This window comes from Haliaeetus leucocephalus, unplaced genomic scaffold, assembly GCF_000737465.1.
Source record: "Haliaeetus leucocephalus isolate CR32 unplaced genomic scaffold, Haliaeetus_leucocephalus-4.0 Scaffold450, whole genome shotgun sequence".
Lineage (NCBI taxonomy): Eukaryota > Metazoa > Chordata > Aves > Accipitriformes > Accipitridae > Haliaeetus > Haliaeetus leucocephalus.
In genome coordinates this window covers 9,704,328-9,704,732 of record NW_010972886.1, presented here as the reverse complement: position 1 = coordinate 9,704,732, position 405 = coordinate 9,704,328, and positions in this window count along the sequence as shown.

Below are 405 nucleotides of genomic sequence, written 5' to 3'. Positions count from 1 at the left end.
GGGCAGCCACCTCCTCCCGGCGCTCGAGAAACGTTGCTTTGCTTTTATATATATATATTAGCATCCTGGGCGGCATAGCAAGGTCGGGGAAGGGGTAAATACTCTGCAGTTTTACACGCAGGTTCAAGACGCGCGGAGTGAGGCTCTGTTAGCGGGGACCTTCTGCGCAACAGCGCCGAGGGTGGAAATATTCAGCGCGTGTCCGAAAAGTGCCGCTTCTGAGTCCAAAAGTACCTGTGGCTGCGGGAGGCACGGCCGGGCCGGCGGGACAGGCCCCCCCACGCGAGCCCCTCTGCCCGCCGGGGGGGCGTTGGTCCGCCCCGCTCAGCTTGGCCGGGGTTTGCTGCCCCCCCCTCCCCCAAAAAAACCTTGTGGGGTGCGGGTGCCCACTGCAGGCGCAGGGCA